We start from the raw sequence: 9,562 nt of genomic DNA, 5'->3' as shown, positions 1-9,562 counted from the left end.
AGTGTGGGGGGGGGTAGGAGGAGGAGAGAGATGGGTGTGTGGTGTTTGAGCATGCGAGGGGGGAGAATTGAGCGCACAAGGAGTGGGAGTTGGGTCTGAATATGGGGTGGGGAGGGAAGGAGGAGGGGGCGCCGAGTGCGGGAGGAGGAGAAGTAGAATGAATGAGGAGTGAGATTGAGCGGTGGGATGACTGAGTGACTGGGGTTCGAGGGAGACGAGAAGGGTCTGAGTGAGGAGAGGCTGCCAGTTGAATGGGGCAAAGAAGGGATCAGCACTGAAGTCCGTTCAGTGGCCTCTTCTTCTGGACACCCCCAACAATAACTGCGACCATTCTTGACATTACTCCCAGATTCTAGTTTCCTTGAAATTTGTTTCTTGATTGTCCTCTTTTCTCCCCCTTCCCTCAGTCCCTCCAACTGCATTACTGTGGGATGATTCTGTTGTCAACTCCACCGTTTAACTCTACTGTTTGGACATTGCTATGTTTTATCGAGAGATGTGGGTTGACAGTGAGGGTCGTGTCTCTTGGAATGTATTTGTTTCCCAGATAAATAACAGGCCTCTCATCCTCCTTTGTAGTATTTATATTGTAACTCGCATGTTGCTAATTAGATGTATTGCTGCTCTCAATATGTTAAATCTGCATTTGACACTCGTACAATTATTGGAACCATATTCCCTGCTTTGTGAGGAGTGTTTTAAAATCTCAACTTGGAGTTAAAAAGCTAAGTTTTTCCTCATACTTTGTTGGACCGAAATGAATTTTTTAAGGGTTAACAGTGGCAATTTAAAGTTGCTGTTTTTCAGATGGAGAGATTCAGGAGCTTGCTATTTGTATCGAACTTGAACGAGGCCATTGTGATTCGTTATCAATGTGACTGTCATGGTTGTACTGTAAGCCGTTATTATCCAAATTATGCAAGTGACGTAGAGTCTACAAGGACTGTGTTAAATCTTGTTCACAATGCAATTTTATCAATCATTGTAACTAGACACCTTTCATTTTGAAAAGACAAGGTGGTGGAATCAGAGGGTGACAGATTTTCTGTAACTTGCCCCAAGTCGCCCTTGAAGAACACACACCTCGATCATGAATACTAATAGATTGTGAATAGCATTTGAACTAAATCATATTGCCTCCCACAATCCAACTCCCACTTTCCTTCATAGGTGGATAACGACAAGGATTCAAGGATAATTATTTTCTTTCTTCCCCATTCCTCCTACTCTCTGCATAAACTTGGAGGTAGTTGATAACAATTCTAACCTCCTCCCTTCCTGTAACCTATACTTTACAGTTAGCTTGGCATAATCCATGTGAATCCAACTGTTCGGAATGGTTTAATCCTTGCCACACAGTGTTTACTGTTTCATCATGCAGTTGTTTGGGGAGGAGAAAGATCGTTAAATAGCTTCGGGATAGGTGAGAATTGTAGACTGTTACAGTGCTGATTGAGGCTAGTCAACCTATCTTGCCTATGATTTGGAGGTACCAGTGTTGGACTGGGGTGTACAAAATTAAGAATCACGCAACACCAGGTTATAATCCAACAGGTTTATTTGAAAGCACTAGCTTTCAGAGCACTGCTGAGAAACCTAGTGCTTCCACGTAAACTTGTTGCACTATAACCTGGTGTTGTGATTTTTAATTATCATGCCTATGTTTGGTTAAATATGTCATACATGGTTAAATGTAAAGGGCACAAGCTTTCAGGATACACTTGCCAAGGAATGAGCACAGGGAATTATTCAGAGTTATCAAATTGGATATTGTTGTGTTCTTTAATCTGTGTTCCTGTGACCTTCAAATGTTCATTGTCTTTGTACTGACAGTGTAACTATATTTGCAGGATTCTTTGAAATGATCTCATAGCAAATTTTACAAAATACTAAAATGTTTGATGCTGTAGTTAATTTAGTTTTCATGTTTTTCTGATGCTGATTTGTGGGATCCAGTTAACATTCCAGGCTGACCATAAATACCACAAAATTGCATTGCTGCATTCTCCACTATGGAATCTCCTGTTAATGTTGCACTGTCATTCAGATTTCTTCATACATACTCCCACTGTATCAGCCTTGGCCATTTCACAGCCTGGAAAACCTACATTTGAGGGCATCAAGCTTTTGGCAAGTAGTTTACATGTTATCTATTTTAAGCTTTTGCTCTACCAGTCTCCAGTCTTGGGGTTCTCCTTTGGAAGGCCTTGTGGAAATTTTAGCAGGTAACGCACTGGTTACTCATTTGTTTAATGTTTTGGGACCTAAATGATGGTGTGTGTATAAAATGTGATTTTTACCTTACAAAAAAAATTATCCACCAGCCTGTTTTCAAAATAAACTTGGGTAGCACACATCTGTCAAATGACCAACTGCCCATATGAATCTCCATTCTTTGTTTTTCAAGCACAATCTGTTTTTTTTCCCCCCCTCCTAAAATAATCCAGTCAAGAATACTTGAAGCCAAGGACTGTATGTCCCTTAACCTGTTGCATCCTACGATATTTGAGAATACAGCTAGTCAAGTATATAAACTTAACATCCAACTTGCAATTACCAATTGACACATGATTTGTGAAGTGTAGGTACAACCCGATGAGCCATTTCCTAGCATCATAGGGTTTTTCCTGTAGTTTTTCTCTTTCCTGAGCATATGTGAAAAGTAATTCCTGTGATTTCATTTCCTTCTGGTGGAATTATTCTCGCAATCGCTTTAAAGTAAAATTTTAATATTTACTTTTAGATTCTTTCCTCAACAGCAGTCTATTCTAACTACCTTTGTTTTCTGACTCCTATTTTTATACTGTAAAAAAAGTGTTTCATCTTGGAAGGTAAAGGTTTGATACTGGAGTAGGAATAGGAGTTGGGGAGGGAAGAGAAAAGGCAAACTCTCTAATCAGTGACTATTTGCAGCCTTATGAGTGATTTGGACTGTGGTGCTTTCACAGGTGAAATGTCTAATCCCATCCCCTGCTTAAATCTGTGCATGAATTTCCTGTTGAACTAAAGTCCCAAGTTGTTTTGGTTTTCTGGAAGTATTGTGCACAGATACATGATGTGTTGCACCCACATTTATATTATCAATGTGCTTGACACCAATGACCTGTTGATATCCACACCTTTATTACATTATGCCATCTTGAATTGCTGCAAATTGTAATTTTGTCTCAGTAATATTGTACGTTAACAATCTTCTGAAGAGTTTTAGTTTAGTATTATAAAACATTTACAGTATAAGAGTGCAGTGAGAAGTGGCTGCATTTGGAAGCTGAACAAAGATGTGCTTTTCAAGAGAAGTTATGTTGAGTGCTGGTTTGTTTTGCTTTTGGGGTTAAAATTATTTCATCAGTGGAAGAATCCATGGTATTTTATTTTTATAGACTTGGCAAGTATCTAAAACTAAGATTAACTTACCAAAGAAAAGCACATATTTTCTTTGTGTCTGCACAAGCCACATAAGAGTTCAGCTTTTGGCACTGTTTAATCATAGAGTCAGAGAGATGTACAGCACAGAAACCAATCCTTTGGTCCAACTCGTCCATGCTGACCAGATATCTCAACCCAATCTAGTCCCACCTGCCAGCACTTGGCCCATATCCCTCCAAATTCTTCCTATTCATATACCCCCAAATTCTTCCTATTCATATACCCATCCAGATGCCTTTTAAATGTTGCAATTGTATCAGCCTCCACCACTTTCTCTAGCAGCTCATTCCATACATGTACCACCCTCTGCATGAAAACATTGTCCCTTAGGTCTCTTTTTCTATCTTTCCCCTCTCACCCTAAACCTATGCCCTCTAGTTCTGGACTCTCCAACCCCAAGGAAAAGACTTTGTCTATTTATCCTATCCATGCCCCTCATGATTTATAAACCTCTATAAGGTCCGACGCTCGAGGGAAAACAGCCCATGTCTATTCAGCCTCTCCCTATAGCTCAAATCCTCCAACCCTGGCAACGTCCTTGTAAGTCTTTTCTGAACCCTTTCAAGTTTCACAACAACTTTCCGATAGGAAGGAGACCAGAATTGCAGGCAATATTCCAACAGTGGCCTAACCAATGCCCTGTACAGCCGCAACATGACACCTCAACTCCTGTACTCAATGCACTGACCAATAAAGGAAAGCATACCAAATGCCGCCGTCACTATCCTATCTACCTGCAACTCCACTTTCAAGGAGTTATGAACCTGTACTCCAAGGTCTCTTTGTTCAGCAACACTCCCAAGGACCTTACCATTAAGTGTATAAGTCCTGCTAAGATTTGCTTTCCCAAAATGCAGCACATCACATTTATCTAAATTAAACTCCATCTGCCAGTTCTGAGCCCATTGGCCCATCTGATCAAGATCTCATTGTAATCTGAGGCAACCTTCTTTGCTGTCTACTGCACCTCCAATTTTAGTGTCATCAGCAAACTTACTCTACCTCTTTTGCTCACATCCAAATCATTTATATAAATGATGAAAAGTAGTGGACCCAGCATCGATCCTTATGGCACTGCACTTGTCACAGACCTCCAGTCTGAAAAACAACCCTCCACCACCACCACCCTCTGTATTCTACCATCGAGCCAGCTCTGTATCCGAATGGCGAGTTCTCCCTGTATTCCATGAGATCCCACCTTGCTCACCAGTCTCTCATGAAGAACCTTGTCGAACGCCTTACTGAAATCCACATAGATCACATCTACTACTCTGGCCTTATCAATCCTCTTTGTTACTTCTTCAAAAAAACTCAAATCATGTTTGTGGGACAAGATTTCCCATGCAGAAAGCCATGTTGACTATCCCTAATCAGTCCTTGCCTTTTCAAATACATGTACATCCTATCCCTCAGAATTCCCTCCCAACAACTTGCCCACCACCGATGTCAGGCTCACCAGTCTATAGTTCCCTGGCTTGTCCTTACGACCCTTCTTAAACAGTGACACCACGTTAGCCAACCTCCAGTCTTCTGGCACCTCACCTAACTATTGATGATACAAGTATCTCAGCAAGGGGCCCAGCAATCACTTCCTGAACTTACCGTAGGGATCTAGGGTACACCTGATCAGGTCTTGGGGATTTATCCATCTTTATGCATTTCAAGACATCCAGCACTTTCTCCTCTGTAATATGGACATTTTTCAAGATGTCACCATCTATTTCCCCACATTCTATCTCTTCCGTGTCCTTTTCCACAGCAAATACTGATGCAAAATACTCGTTTAATATCTGCCCAGTCTCCTGCGGCTCCACACAAAGGCCGCCTTGCTGATCTTTGAGGGCCCCTGTCCTCTCCCTTGTTACCCTTTGGTCCGTAATGTATTTGTAAAAACCCTTTGGATTCTCCTTCACTCTTATTTGCCAAAGCTATCTCATGTCCCCTTTTTGCCCTCCTGATTTCTCTCTTAAGTATACGCCTACTGACTTACTACTCTTCTAAGGATTCACTCGATCTATCCTGTCTATACCTGGCACATGCTTCCTTCTTTTTCTTAACCAAACCCTCAATTTCTTTAGTCATCCAGCATTCCCTATACCCATCAGCCTAATGAGGGGAGAGGATGTTTTTCAAGAAGTGGTATAGACTTAAATTGTTGAAAGAGGCATGTGGGAGCAGAAGGCAGTTGTGGAAAGCAAAGTATCATATTAAGAAACATGGGGAGTCTCACATTTGATTGCAGGATGAAATAACTTGAAAATAAAGCAAAATGATGGGCAGGTTATGGATATTTAGCAGTTATTGTCCATCTCTAGTGTAGTCAGTGAAGGTGGAGACAACAGCACACTAGGCTATTTCAGAGGGCATTTAAGAATCAAGGTCACAAAAGCAGTCAGCACAGTTGCCTCACAGTGCTAAGGACCTGAGTTTGATTCCAGCCTCGGACAATTGTGTGGCATTTGGGCATGCTCCCCGTGTCTACGTGGATTTCCTCCCGGTGCTCTGGTTTCCTCCCACAGTCCAAAGATGTGCAGTTTAAGTGAATTGACCATGCTAAATTGCCCATAGTATTCAGTGATGTTTAGTCGCATTAGTCATGGGAAAGGCAGAGTGATAGGGCAGGGGAATAGGTCTAGGTGGGTTACTCTTCGGTGGGTCAGTGTGGACCTGTTGGGCCAAATGGCCTGTTTCTGCACTGTATTTCCATTCTGTAAAGAAATTACTAGAGAAACTTAGCAGATCTGGTAGTATTTCCAGAGATGCTGTCAGCCCGGCTGAGCTCCTCCAGTAATTTCTGTTTTTGTGTGTTTCAGATTTCCAGCATGTGTGAGTTGACCAAAATGTTAACTCTGATTTCTCCACATAGATGCTGGGGTTCTACGACTCACTGCTGAGTTTTTCCAGCAATTTCGATTTTTGTTTCTGATTTACAGCATTTGCAGTTCTTTTACTTACTAATTTACCAGCAGTTCTTTGTTTTATGAGAATCCAGCACATTTTGAAATAGGTTTGGAGTCACATATAGGTCTGATCAGATTTCCTTTCTTAAAGGATGTTAGGGAATCTGGCGTCTTACGAAAATCTTGTGCCAGCTTTTTAACTTCAGGTTTATTTAATTAACTGAGGTTAAATTTTCCAACTGCCTTTTTGGGATTTGTTTTCACTTCTGTATTATTGGTCCAGTCTCTGGAACACTAGTTGATTTGATGCAATCATTCTGTAATCATATCTGACAGGACTAAAATACCAATAACGTTTCTTGTAAAGTTGATCTGGAATCTGGAAGCAATTTATATAGTCATGAGCACATTAGGAATTTTAAAAACTGAGCTTGCAGCATGTTTATTGAAATGAGAATTCTATTGTAAGAAAAAGTGCAAAATTGAGATGGCTACCTGTTAACCCATCTCATGTAGGGAGATGAGTAACCTCCCTTGCTGTTCAGGTGAAAGCCCAGTTGGGCTGGTGGAAAATGCTTGGGTGGAAAATGTTGCAGCAGCAATAATTCCTCCAGGAATGATCAAATCATTCTGGAGTTGAAGAGCAAAGTACCATGTGTTTTTGAACTGGGGAATGTTTTAGTCATAGATGGCTGTGCAGTGATTTGAAGTGGGCCGAAGGAGGAGTCAGAATTCAAAAAAATATCAGTCCCTCTTTCAGAATGTTAAATGAGGGACTGAAGCGAGCACTTCATTATATTGTTATATAATTTATGTAGCTGTGAACCTAAGGGACTTCGAAAATCTCCTTATTACATGGGATTGCCATCAGGATAGAGAGAGGAAAGTAATTATGCAATAATTTAAGCATGCCAGAGAGTAATTACTGGAGCACAGGACATTAACAAAACAAACCATTAAAGCTGCTGTCCAGAAACATCTGGAAAGGATAATAATTAAAATGGCTAGATTTTAAAAAGGACACAAATACTTTTTACATATTATAGTCTTGTATCAGTGCTTTCTGGGCAATTCCAAGTCATTGCTAGGATAGGAAAATGTCTTGTTGTTGGAAGGAATGCATGTAGGCAAAACATCTGATGGTATACAATAGCATATTCAAGGTAACTTTTTTATAAAGAAAACACTTGGGGAGTAAAAGGAACAATTGCTGAATTGTAATTACAATGATCACTGGGGAGAAAATGCAACTGTTTATCTGCGTGGGGGAATATCACAGGGTAGTTATGGGAACTGTTGGTTAGCAGTGAGTCGTAGAACCCCAGAGGATTCTCCACTTTTGGTTTTCATTATGCTTACTAATGATTGCCATAAGGATTTTATAATTTTGAACATCTGAAATTGTGATGCTTTAACCTTGAACATTGAAATCTATTTTTGTCTGTGTTATGACATCTCTAAGCAAATAGGGTGGGAAAGGAGGCTGCTTGCAGGCTCTGGTGCATTCCATTGAAACACCAAGGGTTTTTGATCATCCATACATAGAACAATACAGCGCAGAACAGGCCCTTCGGCCCTTGATGTTGCACCGAACTGTGAACTATTCTCAGTTCATCCCCCTACACTATCCTAAAATCATCCATGTACTTATCTAAGGATTGTTTAAATCTCCCTAATGTGGTTGAGTTGACTACATTTGTAGGTAGGGCATTCCAAGCCCTTACAGCTCTCTGCGTAAAGAACTTGCCTCTGACATCCATCTTAAATCTATCACCCCTCAATTTGTAGTTGTACCCTCTCGTACAAGCTGACGTCATCATCCTAGGAAAACCCTTCCCTTTTTCTTTTTACAATCTCCACATGCTTTAGCGCAATTTGGCATGTTTCTAAGATAGTGACGTGGCTGATTTTTGAAGTTGAACAGTGCAAGATCGCAATTGTAAGACATTGGTTGTGTTGTCATGTTGATCTAGTTTGATGTGACAAGATACCTGTATTGATGCAAGGACATTCCCACAACAACAATGTTTATTTCTCTAAACACAAAGTTGATGTGCGGCTGTGAAGGCCAGTTTGTATACAGACCAAGTTGCAGCAATGTTTTACTCATGTTGGGGTTGTGTTCTGTTTGGTTACTATATTTTATTTGCTCCGGTCTCAGCGTGTGACAAGCAATCTGTGCATGTGTTTGAGATTTTCCAACAGGAAACAATGTAACTGTCTCTCCTTGACTTTCAAAGACATTCCATCTCTGATGATTGGTGTAGATGAATGAAAAAGATGTAGGCTACTGCCAGTTGTTGATTGAATTATGTAAAAGACACATTTACACACATTTAAACCAAGTTCTCTGTCCTTTTATAGTAGGTGGAAAGATCTCATGCCACTAGTTAGGATCATAGAATGTTAACAGTGCAGGAGGAGACCATTTGACCCATTATTTGCGTGTCAGTAAGGAATTCAATAAGCCTCAATTTAGAATTCTTAGTGTAGAACGAGGCCATCCAGTCTGCACTGATTCAGCTCCCAACCCTTATCCCTGTAATCCCCACATTTATCGCTAGTTCACCTAGCCTGCACCCCTAGATACTACAGGACAATTTAGCTTGGCCAATCTGCTAACCTGCATGTTTTTTGACTGTGGGAAGAAATTAGAGCGCCCAGCGGAAACCCCACAGACACAGGGAGAACGTGCTAATTCCACACAGATTAAAAACTCCTTACACTCAGGCCTCTGGTGCTGTGAGACAGCAGTGCTAACCACTGAGCCATTGTGCTGCCATGCACTTTTCTGCTCTTTTCCCCGTGACACTGCCAAGTTTTTATCATCAGCTACTTAGAGTCATAGAGACGTACAGCATGGAAACAGACCCTTTGGTCCAACTTGTCCATGTTGACCAGATATCCCAACTCAATCTAGTCCCACCTGCCAATACCCGGCCCATATCCCACCAAACCCTTTCTATTCATATGCCCATCCAGATGTCTTTTAAATGTTGCAATTGTACTAGCCTCCGCCACTTCCTCTGGCAGCTCATTCCATACACGTACCACCCTCTGCATGAAAAAGTTGCCCCTTAGGTCTCTTCTATATCTTTCCCCTCTCACCCTAAACCTATGCCCTCTAGTTCTGGACTCCCCCACTCCAGGGAAAAGATTTTGTCTATTTATCTTATTCCTGCCCCTCATGATTTTTTATAAACCCCTATAAGGTCACCCCTCAGCCTCCGACGCTC

The 9,562-nt window shown here is 41.2% G+C and overlaps 1 protein-coding gene across 2 annotated transcripts in view; it reads left to right on the top strand.

Annotated features, from left to right (window-relative positions):
• cyth3a (cytohesin 3a) overlaps positions 1 to 9,562 on the top strand; it is a 74,378-nt gene that overhangs the window by 7,652 nt on the left and 57,164 nt on the right. Inside the window, exon 1 of one of the 2 annotated variants that reach the window (XM_043711383.1) lies at positions 876 to 894. The exons of the other annotated variant lie outside the window; for it this stretch is intronic. The gene's annotated coding sequence lies outside the window, so the exon portion shown is untranslated. Of the gene's footprint in view, positions 1 to 875; positions 895 to 9,562 lie in introns of those variants that run through there. 2 annotated transcript variants of the gene reach the window in all.

This window comes from Chiloscyllium plagiosum, chromosome 21 (genome assembly GCF_004010195.1).
Source record: "Chiloscyllium plagiosum isolate BGI_BamShark_2017 chromosome 21, ASM401019v2, whole genome shotgun sequence".
Lineage (NCBI taxonomy): Eukaryota > Metazoa > Chordata > Chondrichthyes > Orectolobiformes > Hemiscylliidae > Chiloscyllium > Chiloscyllium plagiosum.
Note: the sequence above shows the minus strand (reverse complement) of the source record. Positions and strands in the feature narration are given on the sequence as shown.